Source organism: Talpa occidentalis, unplaced genomic scaffold (genome assembly GCF_014898055.3).
Source record: "Talpa occidentalis isolate TD23 unplaced genomic scaffold, MPIMG_talOcc4v2.1, whole genome shotgun sequence".
Lineage (NCBI taxonomy): Eukaryota > Metazoa > Chordata > Mammalia > Eulipotyphla > Talpidae > Talpa > Talpa occidentalis.
The window spans coordinates 80391603-80408267 of NW_026555331.1; the positions used below are offsets into that span (position 1 = coordinate 80391603).

General features: G+C 33.6%; 1 protein-coding gene across 2 annotated transcripts in view; it reads left to right on the forward strand.

The window, feature by feature from the left end:
• ZNF804B (zinc finger protein 804B) overlaps positions 1-16665 on the forward strand; it is an 800208-nt gene that overhangs the window by 309043 nt on the left and 474500 nt on the right. The window lies entirely within an intron of this gene.

The window sequence follows — 16665 nt, forward strand, 5'->3', positions numbered from 1 at the left end:
AATTGGATAGTTCTTTCTTATATATACAATTGTATTTGCATGCAATTTGAATGATTGAAGTTTGACTCAATATATTACTTATTTAATGCACTATTTGTTGTATTCAAGTATTTTATGAAATTATTTTGTTCAGAATCAATGGCTCTAATATGTTAACTCATACCTTGGTATATACCGTAGGCTATTGTTCAAGGATTTAAATGTGTTTCAAGGAAAAATATATATGTCATAATACATTTTTAAAAGTTTTGGATTATTTCGATTAATAAGAAACTAAAACGTCCAAACTTAACAACTTTTCTTTTTTAATATAAAAAGCAGTATTTTGAGTTTGTATGATATAAAGAGGGAAAATTTAAGTTGCCGTACTAATTTTTTGGTTACTTTTCATCATGCATCATTACCATGAATTATTCAAAATGGTAATTTATTATTAAAAAACTTTGATTAAATGCTACATGTTATTTCCATGAGAAATCTGAAATCTGAAAGTGCAAGAAGCCAGAAATATTGCTAGGATTTCTGATTATGACAGACTATTGCCTCACATGCTTTCTTGCACTGTAAAAAGTGGGTCATTACAACCCCCCCCAACTATATGATACCAACCAGAATTATTAGAAGGTACTAATTTTATTGGCACTTGCAGTTAAACTCATAGGGTTAAAAAGGGTCTTGGAGAGTTAATAAGCCTTCACTCACTCCTTTTGAGATGACGGTCTGAATCTTTCCTGTTCTTAAAGATTCTTAGGATTTGAATTTCTGCAGTCTCAGTAAACCATTTTAAATATTTAACAACCCACAGTGTCAAAATCTTCCATATAGCAAACTTAAATCCTTTAAGTCATTTCATCTTGGAAATCTAGAATGTTACACCTTTCACATAGGCAGTTTTTTTCAATCCATTCATAATCTGTATGACTCTCTTCTAAAGCTCTCTCTTTGGTTATGGAAATCTGAGTTGGTTAGTGTGTTGGAGTGCATGTACCTTAATCACATGATAAAGGGAAAATTACTTCACAGTAGTTGGTATTTAGTTCTATTTAATTTGATTAGAATATCTTTATTAGACTATCCAAAATGTTCCAAACTAAAGGGTTGCAGAGGAAACTTCTTTCATATAGCCGAAAGTGTCCTTCCTCCCCTGTTGTGGCCACTTTTCTCCCAAGAGCCTGATTGACCCTCCTGGGGTTTGAAATGTATGTGAATATGCAAAGACAGCCCATAGTGACTGGCCAGCAGCTAACACTCATGGCACTATTCACTAGCTACTAGGCTGTAGGTCACTAAAATAATATTTCATGTCTTTTGTTTTTAAGGCACTACACTTTGTTCTCTCTGATATTTATGCATTTGGTTGTACTTAATTTAAATATATCCAAATCCATCAGTTTGTGTACTTCCTAAAAGAGGATTGATTTATCTTCTGTCATATCACTGTGCTATGGAGTTTGAGTGAGTTTATCAAGGTTTGAATAGTTTCTCACATGAGCTGGGCAGTACATGAAACACTGATGTTCATTTATTCTCTGTCATGTGTAGTATTTTGAGACAAGCGAGAATTGCTTTCCCATCATATAGCTTAGCCTATCTCCTCCAATAAAAATGTTACTATCTTCTGGAACTTAGGCCCTTGAGCATTTAAATATGAGTTTCTTGGTCTGGAATTGCCTTCTTTGTCAATGAGTTGTGAAACATGAAAATAAGAAGTATAGTTATACATATTTCCATTTTTTATATTTCCAACAACACATTACCCCCGGTTACTTTCACATTGATATGAGTATTGATTTTTTTTATCACTGCAATATTGAACTCACAGTTCCATAAAATGCATTTATTTTTCTTAAAGTACAAAACTGTTCTGACACTCTTCTTTTTTTTTCCCCCAAATTTAGTGTCCAAATGCTCTCAAATTGACCTCTACAACAGTGACTTTAATTATTTCCACTCACTGAGTGAGACTCAGTTTATCTGAGAATATGAATTGGAGTACCATTAACTGAGTTAACTCAATCTCACTAAGTTCGACAAGTCTTGGGGTCTATTCTTTTAGTCTGTCTCTCCGTTCTATTATAATTCATAATTTTACTTTAATAGAATATAAAACATTCTATTAAATTTTGCTTTAATGGAATAAGAATATAAAAAAATGCTGTTTTGATGTGAACAGTTTCTTGTGTAGTTCTGATATAAAAGACACCTGAGTAATAGGAATTTAACATTTCATTCTCATATAAATACAATTCTTCAGTTATATATTTAAAGTAAGCATGTACATTTCTTATGTTAATACCATGTCTGTAGAATCTGACATGCAATATTAACCTGATACACACAAGGGAATGATTATATACATTTTTATTTCAAAGGATTTCTTTTAGAAATTTCAATCATTATAAGGAATTCTCTCAATAAATACCTAATTAAATACTTGAGAAGTAAAGAATTTTACCCCCAAACAATTTTCACAGATCAGTAAATGGAACATACTAGAGTAAAACTTAACTCCTCTCTTCAAAGTGAAAATAGCAAATGTCTTACTGTTGCATCTCTCTACTTTTTGGACACTTGATATGAAAGAATAGCATCTTGCTTTTCATCCTAAGTCAAATGTGGATAATTAATTTGAGGTAGTTTTTATTACTCTACATCCAGACATAAAAGAGATTACAAAAAATGATAGAGTATTGCATAGTGCTTAATGGTAAAACTCTTTAATATATGAAGTAAATTTTCATTCTCCCATATTTTGGATACACAGCTCTAAAATAATGTGACTGGATGGTGATTTAAAAAATCAGTATGATTCACACATTTATAGATACAAATACAGATATAGACATTGTTTTCAGTGTTGAAGCATAAACGATTCCCTATATTATACTATAAAATCTTGTATCATCAAATATGTCAATAGTAAAAGTTTGTTACAATCATTTAAGCATTCATTAGGGAAACAGTCTATAGGCGAATTCATTTTTTTCATGAATTTCTAAGTAAGTTCTTCAGTCGCCATATTTGAATTCAATGAAATAATACCCTTTAGTCTTAAAATATATTTGAATTGATATTTGATGTAGTATAAAAATCTTAGATTTGAGTATAGTTTGTTATAGTTTACTTAATCTGAGTGTGGTTAATAGTAAGGCTATCATTCTGACTAGTGACTGATTAAATGTTAATCATCATATATTTTATCTGTGGTATACTTTAGTTTATTACCACTCTTTGGAAATTAGTTAGGATGGTACTTCTTAAGAATTCCTTATTCCTGAGAGCACCATAGCTAGATATCTGAGAATTATCTGTTGCTGAAAATATGTGTTGTCTTCCACTAAAACATTAGATGAGAAGGAAATTCTTGGAATTTTCTCTTAAGCAATAGGTTAGTATCCTGGATTTTCATGTTGTTTTGTGAATTTGTCCTACCTTATATATCTAAATTGCCTAATAAGAAATGACATATAAAAAACAAGCCTTTTAAATGGACTAAAAAAGTTCCTATCAACTCCCTTCTTAAAGTTTCAAATGGGGAAATGAGTGTAATTGCACACTTGTTCTTTTTTAATGCTTATAATTTACAATTGTATGTATTTTAGTATGTATTTTGTTATTATATACATCATGTTGAACTTATCCAAAAATGCTTTCACACTGATGCACTTAATATGTGTGAAATATTGTGACTATATGCTCTCCTATAGAGAAGTTACCTGCCTTCACTTCTTGAATTCCTGAAACATAACATTTCCTTTCACACTGAAACTTTTAGATGTTTTCAGTAAGAAAGACTTGGTTATAGTTCTTATAATATTTGTTTTCTATGTTAGGTCAAATATTATATTAAGTAACTCCCCTTCTTATTGCCTTTCAGCCCTTTCTTTTCTCTTTTCAACTAACTGATTTCAGAAATTTTAGCTAGTGTTTGTACTTTTGAAAAGAAGAAATCAACTGTCCAGAGTTTAAACACATTTGTGTTTATCTTATCTTAGAATGTGTCCGTGATGAAAAAAATAAAATGAGGCATGAGTTATAGTTTTACTTTTATAAGATTATAATACTTTTATTCCATCATTAAAACGTGATGGGTCATATCCCCTGATTTGTTACTTTTTGACATAAAATTAAACTCCATTTTAGGTTCCTGCCCCATTATTTGGAAATTAAGAAGAAATAAAAATTGGCATCAAATACAGGCTATGTGGGGATAGTATTTAGCATAGAACTTTATTTGTAGTTAAAGAAAAACTGCAGTAACTGTGAAATCTGTTATATAATGCACTAAGATATATATTTTACACGTGCTAAATATTAACAGAGCTTGAAATGTCAGTAGGTTTAGGACTGTATTGGGAGCAAGGAGAAAGTAAAGTGCTATATATTTCAAATAACTTCCTCAGGTGCATTTCAGTGTGAAGTTGGTTTGTTCAGAATATACATTGTCAGAATAATTCTGTAGTATATATGTACATATTTTGTGGAAAATAATTTGAATCAAAATTGAAATGAAAATGCTACTTTGCTTGAAAATATCTTTTAGTTTTAGCAAATACAGTTTTTCAGGTAATCCTTTTAAAATGAGAGGCAACAGCCTTTTGTAGATAGATACTGTAAATCAGGTTTACTTAGCGGGTAAGATCTGGGGAGAAAATATTTGATATGTTTTTATGGAAAAGTGTAGTTATGATGGCAATAGGAATATATCAATCATGAAGTTCCATAGTCTTGCTTGTACTGGAAGTACTTATTGGATTTGAAATTCTAGAAATAATGAATTATATAAGACCCTAGGCAGTATTCTCAGTTGTACCTAAGATACTTATGTTATGGAAGACAAAGAAGGTAAAAGAAAATATAGTATTTAAAATGGAAAAGAGCTTTTGAAAATGAATAATTTTAATTTTTTTGAGATGGACAGTTGATAAAGTTGATGACATGTATTGAACTAAAACTCTTCTTTAATTCCAATGATACCTTCAATCTAAACATAGACTTCTGAAAAACTGATAATATACTTTTTTTGTCACCAAAAAAGAAAGTATTGTTAAGATTTTATTTTCTTCTTTGACTGGTAGGAAACCCAGAGGTAAATTTGTGGCCTGTCAAAGCAGTGGAACTTGGTGTTGGCTTTCAAAGCAGTGTAATGTTCCTCCTCCTGCTCATCTGCTATTCCAAGTATATCTCTCTTTTTTTTCTTTTCATGGTTTTCGGTCTTTGAAATTTATATTGTATTGTTTGAATATATAAGATCTCTTTCAAAATAGATGTCTTTTTTGAAAGTAGTCAGGCTATATGTAAATAAATAATAAATTGTAGGATGTCAAGGTTTTGTACTGGACAGTTTTGAGAATGATTCATGAAAAATATTTATTTTGTTCATTTGTAACCAGTATAATTAGGACTGCTGATTTTTTGCTTTGAGAATTGGCAAATTCCTTTTGGCAAATTTAATTTCACTTTTGTGTGGGTGTAAGAGGCAGAATATAGTTTATTTGGAAAAGAATAACTGCCGGGTTTTGTTTTTGTTTTTTTTGTTTTGTTTTTTTTTTTACTAAACAATCTTTCTCTTCCATCATTTATTCTTTTTACCTTCAGTTCTTATTTCATTTAACATGATTATCATTTTTTTTCAATATTTTTATTTGGTTCCTATGTAAATACTGGCCTGTATACTTCTAACTCTCAAGTCACAAGTCCCTGCAAAATTTGAAAACCATCCCATTCTGTCTGCTTCCCCACCCAAGCGTACAAGTGTCTCTTCTGTTTGCCATTCACACATAACTCGTTTCTACTCAAAATTTAGAGCTTCCCCCATAACTCCATTCAGAACCCACCTACCAGTGTTCTTCTTTGCCTTTCTTCCCACTGCTATTACTCAGCACTTCGCTTGTCCCCATACCTCCCCAGCAGCAGACAAATACAGTTGGTCTCCCTACCCCCACATATGTCCTTGCCAGATAGCCATTTTGCTATGAATAATTATATCCCCTAGCATTTTTCTTGGCAAGCAAAGTCTATATGCATTTCCTCTTTGTAAATGAAAAAAAATACCATTTTCCAAACAGAAAATAACCATTGGTCCTTTTTTCAATGATGGAGAGCTGGGAGGCTTCACTTAAGTCTGACCCTCTGTTGATTTGCTTTATCTGAATGCCAAGGCTGACACAGAGAGGTGGCCATATTTACTACATTCACATTATCTGAAAATGTTCAAAGTCCTTGAGTCATACCTGGGTTTTTATGATTTAGCTCCTACCTACATCTTCAACATTAAATCGATTTATTCTTCTACTTGACCTATGCTTCAGCTAAACTGAACTACTTTACATTCCTATCATGTGAGTTCATAGATTTTATGTCATTGCAAAAGCTGCTCATCTTCCACAGTTCTCTTTTTGCCTTCATTGTTGGGATATGTCTGTTCTATATGATTTCAGACGTAACTGAAGAATTGTGATCTCATACGTACCATGGGTCAAATACTTCTTTTGAAGGCTGTTCTCATATCCATTCCTGGCTTTGATTTTAATGAACATACTTGTTTATTAGTCTCCTTTTCACCATGGATGTGAGCTCTTTGGATTCATGTCTGCTGTTACTCTTATATCTCTCAAAGCTGAGCACAGTTTCTGGTTTATTACCAATTTCAAAGAAAAACAAGTCGGATTTAGTCGAAATTTATCCACTGATTGATTTGCATACAAGAACTGGGGTGTAAGCCACAGGTGTAGGGTTGGTGTGGGGGCAGTGAGAAGATTCACCAGAGAGAGTGAGGAGCAGCAGGAGAGACAGGAGAGGTCTGCTGTGCCATGGGGTTCACCTCCCTGGCCAGTTAGGGATCAAACTCTCTCGTACTGTAGTGACTGGTAGTAGCTTGATAGCGCTGCCTTTAACCCTGTGCCACCAGGGATGCCCTTTAGTAGAAAATTAATTAATATAAATATGTCCTCTTTGGTCCTGTTGGTAGCTCCATGAAGAAAACTTTTCCTTGGAGATTTTTTCTCCAAGTTATTTTGTCAGAATCTTTTAGTATGCAGACTGTTCTACTGTTGGATTAAGTGGTCACTATTTTAATGTAACTCATCTCACTTTAATATCTGCCAAAATCATTTCCTTCAAGTATAATTTAATACTTTCTAATAATCCAAATTATAGAGTGCTTTATTCCATATAATCATTCCAGACATCTTTCATTAAAGGCCACAAGAGACTGAAGATTGGCTACATGTAAATGGATGAAATTTATATATGAGTTAGTGAAGTTAAATATTTTTTCATATTTAATAGCTTTTGAGAAATGATTTATAAGTTAGGAACTTGATCATTTCCTTCCTGCTTCTATTTCAGAGGACAAGTTGTGTATTTTACACCTTTGCCTGCCTTCCTGCCCCCTGCTTTCTTTCCTCCTTCCCAACCTGCCTGCATGACCCCTTGGCACTGTAACTGGAGAAAGCCACTAGATTATTGTTGCCTAATCACCAAATCTCCATTTGCCTGATCCTATCAGTCACACACTTCCCAACAAGGTTTTCTTTGTGCTTGTCCTGTCTTGAATCAGTCAGGAAATTGTACTCTCCACAGGAGAAGTTTGGAATTATTCTGAATAGTGAATTTTTTACTGAAATATCCAGTCATCTATGGTGGACATACAGAATGCTAATAAAACTCTCTGGAGTGAAGAGCAGCACATTTATTATATGCTCAATTTCTTAATGCAAATAAACTTTTGTTACAGTTGTTAACAGATATTTGATGTCTTTGCCTTATTTAGAGATTATACACATGGAACCCTAGTTTAGCTTCCTACTAGATATTTTTTAAGATATCACTATGATGAGGCGGAATGATGAGTCTCCCCACATTATATTCTATAAAAGCAACGAAACTGTTATTTTACATGGAAGAAGACTCTACAGATATGACTAAATTAAATATATTGAGATTATCAAAGAGCTCTTATAAGAGGTAAGCGGAAGTGTCAAAGAGAGAGCTGTGAAGATGCTATTTTGATGGCTTTGATAGCAGAGAAAGGTGCCTCAAACTAAGGGACATAGGTAGCCTCTTGAAACTGGTAAAGACAGGTAAATTGATTCTTCCACAGAGCCCCCAGATAATAAATCACAGCCCTGCTAGCATCTTGATTTTAGCTCAGAGAATTCTGACTTAATGGACTAATTTAATGTGAAATAATACATTTGTGCTGTTTTAAGTCAGTGAGTTTGTTGTGAATTGTTGGAGAAGCCATAGGAAACTAATAGAACTATTCATAATGTGAATGAGTATTTTGAATGGTTGGGGGTTGGGTGGTCCTTCAGATATTAAAATGACTAATCATTTTGTGACACTAATATGGATGTACATGATACTGAGTCTCCTTTTGCCTTTACTCAAATGTTTCTGGCTGCTTCCTTTTGGTCGCTGGACCGTAGTATGCTCTTTAGAAGCAAAAAGGTAGCTCTGCCTCCTCTTTAACATGATATCTTTTCCACTATGCAGAGACAGCTGGAGATATTTTATTGTTAAATTGTGTAAAGGACTGAAAAAATTCTGAGAACCAACTTATTTTCCATGTACACACTTGCATTATTCTTTATATATTAATTGAAAGTTTTGCAACTCAAAATGCTTTATTACACCTTTGAAAATGTAATACAAGTCTTGGAATATATTGGTGCTCCTTATAATCTTGAAAGGTGGCAAACACAATACAATACCATTTATTTAGAAAAATACCATCCACATTTTCAAATAGTGTCACATTCTCTAGACATTTCCATTTTGTGCTCTATATGTCATCTATATAAAGGATAAATTTAATAACACAGAACCCAGATCATTTTACAGATTTATTTATTTATTTATTCAAGCACTGGGTACAGTCAGAAGCATGGGAGGGTGAGAGAATTCATCAGAGCCAGAGCAGGGAGCAGAACAGACAGATGGATGAAATACACTGCTGAGGGGAGCAGCGGGCAGCAGGAGAGGTCTGTGCACCAGTGGGACCCTCACCCAGTGGCCGGGGATCAAACCGGTGCTGCAGAGGCTGCTGGCAGCTTCGCAACCCAGCGCTCAACTGCTGCACCACCGGGGAGGCCCAGAATCCAGATCATTTTAAAGACACATCTTAAGACTATTTTTTTTTTTTAGTTTTTTTTTTTTTCAGTCTGGTTTAAATATTAGCAAATTTCCTAGAGGAAAATCATTAGTTCTTTCAGAATAAAATTTTCATTAACTAACAGTACTATATATGTTTTGGAAGTACAATTTCATATCTCAATATGTATATATACCTCCTCTACCCACCATCAAAATTGTAGTGCAATATACACTATTAAATCTACCTATCTTCTCCTCCACCCGCCTTTCTACTCCACTCTGATAACTACCATATCTTATCAAAGTTTGAGTTCATTTTGTTGATTTGTTATTTCATTTGCTTTAAACAATAGTTTCAAATTAAAACATATGATTAATTGAGGTAATAATTTTATGAAATTCCCATTATTTCCTATGCTATATATATTTAGTGGTGGCTAAATGAAAAACTATTTTTTTTAATTTTTGTATTAAAGAACAATGCATTTTGAAAGTGACCACAATTCATAAGTGTATAACTTTTTAATGTCCCAGATGTGGATACAGAATATTACAACTCTATGGAAATGTCCTAACCAGATTATAAACTACCTTATTCTTTAAATATTAATAAAGTGAGTTTTAGAAAAGAACACACATATTTGCAATTCAACTGACAACAAACTATTGAATTAATCCCTGCCTTTTTTTTTTTGGTAGGGGTAAGTAACTAGATAGTGTTTCAGCTCCTTCATTTTTCTACTTCATTTTGACCAAAGCTACCTTGCCAACTTGAAACAAACGAAGAAGAAAATACTGATTAGGTAAGAACGAATGTATTTATGCTAATAAAACACACAGGTTATATCCACAGTGACATCTGTGAAATATTTCATTATATTTTCTTTAATATTGCATGTTGAAATTCAAAGATCCAATCATAATGTAGATTTAGAAATGTCTTGCAAATGGTGAGGAATAGCTTTGTTGAGTTTTCATTATTTGAGAGGACCTGCGAATTTTGTAGTTATTGGCAAGGTAACAATAAATGACTAAAGGAAAGTCATTGTCTAGCTTGGACTTCTCATAAAAATGAAATTTATATGCAAATGATATGTAAACTTTATTACAAAAGTTTTTATAATTTCACACACAAGCAATATGGAAATTGTGTTTCACACACAAGCGTTACTATGGAAATAAGAGTATTACTGACAAGATTATTGATAAAACCAAAACAGTGGTTATCAATCAGTTCTAATTCAAATGCATTTAAAGTTATTTAAAGAACCGATCATGTATTTTTACATTTAATGCTTATGTTCCAATATCCTTATGCTATATAGTATGAATTCAAGAGTTCTGTATGATTATGTTGAAAGACTATTTGGTGATAATCAGTGATGATTTGCTTTTTTTTTTAAATCATCATAAGAGGAAGATTTGTGAAACTGAATTATAAGGGACAATCAATAAATTGTAATAAAACATCTTTGTATGTTCCTTCCAATAGTAGGTCACTTTACTGTGATTTTTTTTTCACAGTTTAATGCTCTGTGATCTTCAGTATACACTCCACTCTAAAAGTGATATAGAAATCCAGTTTTCCACAGAGAATAGAACTGGTGAGAAAGTATAGCTGGAGAGAAATTATATTTGACATAAAGATATGACAAATATAATCCTTGTATGGATTTATATAGTATGTAAACATCACTTAAAGATCTTAGAATTAGATCTAGTAGTAACTGGAATACACTGTGTGATCTTGTTTGACAAAAATTCAGGTATATGAAGTTTTAAGTTCTTTATTAAATTATGAATGTAAACCTAGTCCTAAGATTCACTTTCTGATCTTGATAAGTGCTCTGTTTGATGGCATGTAGCGAGAAACTACAACCTCAGAACTTCTTACCACCCTGTTTGGAAACTTATGAATGAGTGACCAGTTATTTTTAAGCAAACAAGCAGGAAGGATGGTAGAATTTAAATAAAATCCAAGATAATTTTTCATTGTATGGGGCAGAAACCTGGGCATAGAAGTCTTGTCTGGGAGAAGCCTAAGATTGCTACATTAGAAAACAGAAAAAAAAAAAAAATCAATTGGGGGAATCATTGTCATTCATTAACTCAGTCATTCAGTCATATATTTGACAAGTATTGTTACATGATTGTTAAGTACTGGCACCTAATATACCCTTTACAATGCTTGTTATAAATATATGACTGCATGAATATTTAAATGAATGATTTAATAAATGCACAGGTTCTTGTGAAGAAAAAATATATAGGGTGACCATACCTAGTCCTAGAATTAGGGAAGACTTCTTAGAGTATATGATATCTAATTTGAGACATAGAGAACAAGTACAAGTTATGCTGGTACAAAGCTCTAAGACAGGACCCAAGGAAAGATTCCTGGGATGAAGGTCTTCAGGGTGCAAGACAAGGCAGGATTGGCAAGTAAAGACCACCCAGGGAGGATCCTATAGACTATGGAACAAGGAAATGAGGGGATCCTTATTTTTTTTTAAGATTTATTTATTTATGCTTACAAGAACTGAGGTACAGGCCAGAGGTGTGGGGGTTGAGAGTATTCACCAGAGACAGATGGGGAGCAGAATAGGCAGATCTACTGGAATACACTGCTGAGGGGAGCAACGGGTGAGGTAGGAGAGGTCTGCTGCACCATATGGGTAGCTTCCTGGCTGGCCGGGTATTTAACTCATGCTACAGAGACTGTGGATAGCTTCACAGTACTGTGCTTAACCCCTTGTTCCACCAGGGAGGCCCATGGTAATCCTTATTGATGGCTTTTAATTACAAAACGAAACAGTCACTCTGTTGATCTCTGACATGAGATATTTTAATTGCTTCCTATGGCTTGTACTAAATGAGATAATGAACTGTAGTTCTTTTTGCTCTTATTGTTATAAACAAAAATCAAAAATGATTTATATACAACAAAATAAGATGACTTACGTTGAGTCATTAATCTTAGTTGCTTAAGTGGTAAGTAATCATAAATAGACTCTTTGTTAGGAGAGAAGAACTGGAAATTAACTTTATAGTTGTATTCTCAGGAATGATTTATGATCTAAAACTTACCCAAAATATTCATATTTGGGGGTGGTGTGATCAAATGAGGGTTTTCTTTAAGGGTATATTAACGTTTCTTTTATGAAAATAAAGGAAAATTATTTTTGTTTGTTTTTGTTAAGGAAATTTGATCAAAAGGTATTAGAGACTTATTAATATAAATTATTAGAGACTTATTAATATAACACTGAAGACACTTCTTTAGGTGAGGTACATTTCTGGCTCTCTGGAATACGTATACAGCCACTGAAAGATGAGCCCCAGTGTTGGCTTGGTAACAAAGGTTACATACTTTTATATTTATTTGAAATTTTAAAATAAATTTGTGGCATTTTTAGGGGTTTGTGGTATTGTTTTGTATGCATTTTGCCTTGTTTTATGCATACCCCTTCTGGCCCTGTAAATTTTAAGGTGATAACATTTTCCCTCCTTGTATCAATTTTAGAGAAGTATACGTTGGACTGAACTGGTTTGACTTCCACTCTAGCTCTGACTAGCTGTGTGACTGCTTTACTACCATGATCCTTAGCTTGTGCACTGATGACATCACCTGACTTACAGGACCATCATAAGAAGTGAATGAGCTAATGAATGTTAGTCAGCGTCAAGTACGTAGAAAGTGTGCAATGAAGGCGACCTATGATTTTTTCTATGGCTGTTGGCCTGTTCTGTCAAAAGGAGGCTGCCTTGACCCTTTAAAGAATTCTCAGTGCTGACCAGGATCTTGGCATTATCATGTATCAAGAGAATTGTTGATCTGCTGCTCTTTTGGCTGGATCTATAAAATTGCTTTTGCTGTGGTTGAGTTGTCTCAAGAAAATAAGCACAATTTTATGTTTTCACAACTTTTATAATAAAGATGCTGAGTTTTCCTACTTTCCCAATACAACTTTGATCAAAACAATGATACATTTGAAGTTGCATCTCCGTTTTTCTTGTTTTTGACAAAGAAAATTGAGTTGAATAGACGAGTCATTTTGATGATTTTGTTGCCATGTGAAAGGAATTTTTCTTCTCCTTTCTGTACCTATACATATTTAAAACTACTAGCTCTGTGCTGGTAAGCATCTTAACCTCTTTACTATGCTTCAGTAGTTTTCACTGCCTTTCAAAATTTTCATGGACCAATCACAGTTTATTTCCTCCTCTATACTCTCTCCTCAATAAAAATTCATAACAAGTAAAATATTTGAATGTAGGGAATACTATGTATTTAATGGTTGTATGTGTTCTGTACATGTTGACATTATAAGAAAATATTAAGGTCCATGTGTAGATATAACTTTTCATACAATATAGTCTGTTCCTAGCACAAAGAGAAATTACTTCATGTACATCATTTGCCAATTCATGTTACAAAAAGCATTTGTATCAATAGCTAATTAAGATAACACCATTCTCAGCTTTTCAAACAGGCATTGCCATGCAAAGAGTTATTTACAAATGTGTTGAAAATGTAAGGGAGAGAAAAGTGAAATGTGCTATTACCCAGAAATTAGCAACTTCAGGAAGTCCCTATAACCTGTAGGGCTGGAGAAGCAAAAGGAAAATGGCTGTTACCTGAACCCTACAAATCTATTCTCTGGTGGCCCTGCTGCTGCTACTTCTGAAAGCATTGTGCCACTGCCCTGGGGTATCCAAAAGTTCAAGGCCCCCCTACTGGCACCGCTGGGTTCACTGACTGAGTGGTTGGTACCTACAACTGCTGTCCCACGATTTTTGTTGAAGTTACCAGTTGGCTATTGCTACTGGAGCTAGAGCAGAAGAAAGAAAACAATAGCTTTTTCCTTCACCAAAATTCCACTGGTGTGTCCCATGGCCAGTACTGACTAGAAGTTAGCTGACGAGGAACTCAGGTATTACAACTTAGTCTTCCAGTCACAGAGTTGAGTAGGAATGATGAGAATAGAACTGTTTGCCAACAGAAAGCACCTAGCACTGTGTGTATAGCACTAGCTCTAACATAGCAGAAATGGCAAGGGACATTAACTAATGAAGAAAATTATTTTGTATGTGCTTTAGAAATTTGAATGGTGGGAAAATACTTATGTTCAATTCAAACCTCATATATATTAGTTTCCTATTGCCATTATAATAATTTACCACAAACTTGGTGGCTAAAAAACAATGAAAAAATTATTCTTCAGTTGTTTAGCACAGAAATCCCATAGGTAGAGGCAGAACTGCCTTTCTTTCTGGGATGTGCATTTTAAACAAGCAATCCATGAGTTTGTTGTGCACATTACCCTACAGGTGTCTTATGTGAAGTTACCCTGTTTTTCTAAACACCTCCCTGATGCCCAGTTAGCAATCACTCCAACAAGCAGAAAGCATTCACCGTATGTCAGTCATACATGTTCAACAAGCACATTATCTTTCTTAATTCTTAAAACAATCTTAAGATGTGAGCACTATTAATATTACCTTGCAGAAGAGGTGTCACATTTCACAATTACTAACTAGCAGAGAGCTGGGCCTTGATCTAAATCTTCAGATTACAAAGCTCAGGTGGGAAACTACTTCTGAGAATTTGTTATTCTCTCTCTGCCACCATGAATGTTTTCACATTACTGAATTGTAACCTAACAACATTTTAATTGTTTGTTGTAATGCCTGTTACCCTTTCTCTGAGTTTCTTGAAAGTAGGACCTGTGTCTTCCATGTTCAGCTAAATGACAGTACCTGAGTGATTCAGATCTGAATCTCAGTAGGCAATAATAAAGCTTCTTTCCCTTCATTCCTTATTCATTCATTCAATATTAGTTGATTTAATAGATCAAATAATATTAGATTAGAATAAATGGAAAATTTGGGTGTCTACACATATGGAAAAATTAAAAAAGAAAACTTCCAAAAAATATTCATATGTATAGCATCAGTGTGTAAGTATAATTAGCAAATGTTCAGAAATTTGTAAGAAACTAACAGTGAAAATTCTTATTATTGGCAATTACAAAAACCTGTACTTTCCAAGGATTGAAAGACACCAAAAATGAATAACTATTTAAAAATGAAGGAAAAACTTTTCAAAGCTTACATAAACTGCAAATGACGTAAAATTTAAAGGTGAAGACCCTGCATTATCTCTGTTCAAGGAAGAAATTAAATGTGTATTTTGCTTCCCTTATCATCATGTACTTTTTATTATTTTTGTAATTTTATTTATTTTGCTTATATGTATGAATATTAAAAATCAATTTATGTTTGTTAGTTGACAAGACTCTATAGTGTTATTAGATTATTTTTTAGGTACATAAATATGATTAGGTGGCCAATTTCTTAGACATACATAATGGAGGGGCCTCCCTAGTGGCGCAAGGGGTTAAGACGCAACCTATGAAGTTAAGAGCAGCCTAGGAGTTCGATCCCTGCCAGGGAGCAACCCACATGGTGCAGCAGACCTCTCCAGACTCGCCCACTGCTCCCATCAGGAGTGTATTTCAGTCGATCTGCCTATTCTGTTCCCATTCTGTCTCTGGTGAATCCTCTCACCTCCCACACCTCTGGCCTGTACCCCTGTTCTTGTATGCATAAATAAATAAATTTAAAAAAAAAAGAAATACATAATGGAAACAAAACCCCATAAACCAACATAAGTTCATTTTCATCTTATTAGAATTTGAGTTCTTTGAAATAATGAGAAAAGGTTCCTTCATAAATATAGTAAGCCATTTGATTCCAATGGTGGAATAATTTTCTAATGTTCACATTATTCTTGAAGAATGTAAGTAGCGTATCTATACCATACACTAATAGCGTATCTAATTACCATACACTAATTAATTAACTGACCAACGAGCAGTTTCCTTAGTACATATTTAAACATTTATCAAAGGATAGCACAGATTCTTCTGGAGGATTTTAAAGCAGTAGCAAAAGCCTGCTGAAGAACCTACCTTGTGTTTTACCCTAATAGGAGGTTTTCTAGACTATCTCTAGACTGCTGAATGTTTACTGCAGGAACATCGTCTTTCAGCAGCTTGGTCTGATATCCTTGAGGTCTTCTTAGGCTGCTGTTCAGAATTCGAACCATCTCATGTTCTTGTAACAATTGATTGTGATAACTGCATTATAGAAGCTGCAAACTGGCCAAACTTATTCTGGACTCTGGTTAATTCAATGGACATTTACTGAAATGCTGGTTATTTTTATATGAGATTGATCTCATTTAATAGTACATGCTCATTCAATTTCTAGGTGACACATATGAGGCCCAAAAAGGTTAAATAACTTTTGTCAGTTCACAGACCTACAACAAGTATAAAATCTGAATATGAATCTTCTAATGTAATCTAAAATTCTTTACACTGGACATGAGTAGGTTACTTTGACAAATATTTGTCAGACTGCTAAAGAATTGTTTGCTGCAAAAATTAAAATAGTGCCCATAACACTTTAACTGACTTAAGTGAAAGAGAAGAATTGATTGATTGGTAAGGTCCAGGGGTAGAAGATACCATCAGGCTGACTCAGCTAGGGCTAGGAAAT